This window comes from Sarcophilus harrisii, chromosome 3 (assembly GCF_902635505.1).
Source record: "Sarcophilus harrisii chromosome 3, mSarHar1.11, whole genome shotgun sequence".
Taxonomy (NCBI): domain Eukaryota; kingdom Metazoa; phylum Chordata; class Mammalia; order Dasyuromorphia; family Dasyuridae; genus Sarcophilus; species Sarcophilus harrisii.
Window position 1 is genome coordinate 551,605,189 of NC_045428.1, and position 1,076 is coordinate 551,606,264.

Consider the following 1,076-nt stretch of genomic DNA (forward strand, 5'->3'; position numbering starts at 1 on the left):
CAGGGACTGGTTTATTGTTCTCTCAAAGTCTAAAGGTAGGAAAGTCAGATGAAGTTTAATTGTGCATACCTATGCATTCCCTCACCCCTCCATCTCTACCCGCCAAGGCCTGATTGTTAAACATTTACCAGAAAAGCCCTGCCTGTAATGCTCTATAAACATAGCTTGAGCTCCCCAGGAATGCAGTAGAAAGCTCAGTCAAGGAAGTCATCTCTAGACTGGGGGCAATAATAATAATTACTGACATTGATATAGATCTTTTTAAGGATTTCAACACTATCCATTATCTATCCTATTATGATTACTGACTAGTCACATCTTTTGTCAAAAGATACTCATTGATGTTAATCTATTTCAGCCATAATCTGGACTGTTATTTTTCCCCCTTGAAATATTCTTTTCTTGCCAAAGTCCTTTTTACCTTTGTTTTCTTTTTCTTCTTTTGTCTTCTTTTTTCAGTATCTCTGTCCCTGTGTCTTCTGTGACTGGTTTATTTATATAGGTGAAGGGATATATCTTGCAGGGAGAGTATCTCAAAACCCTCTCCAGATTTTGCTGACTGGTTCTAGATTTAGGAGCTTTTGAGACATGTAAAAGGCAGATGAGCTTCAAAATCCTGCTGTAAATTACAGGATGAAACCCAATATTAATGAGGAAAGCAGATTATGGGAAGTGAAATAGCAATGGGATTTAATGATTTTGCACTTTTTAAACTGGACAGCTATGTGGATAAGGGAACAGGCTTGGAGTCAGGAAGACTTATCTTCCTGAGTTCAAATCTGGCCACAGACACTAGCTGGATCACCCTGTTTACCTCAATTTCCTCATTTGTAAAAGGACCTGGAGAAGAAAATGGCAAATTGCTCCTATATCTTTTCCAAGAAAACCCCAAATGAGGTCATGAAGAATTGGATACAATTGAAAAATAACTACACTGTAGCCTTTTAAAACCATAGATTTTTGGTAAAATATGGTTAGTTTAAATGAAATCTGTTATTTATTCTGGATCTTTATTTTTAATATATTTCTTTAGTAAAGATAGAAGAAGGAAATTAATGCTAGTGCCTTCTCTGAGA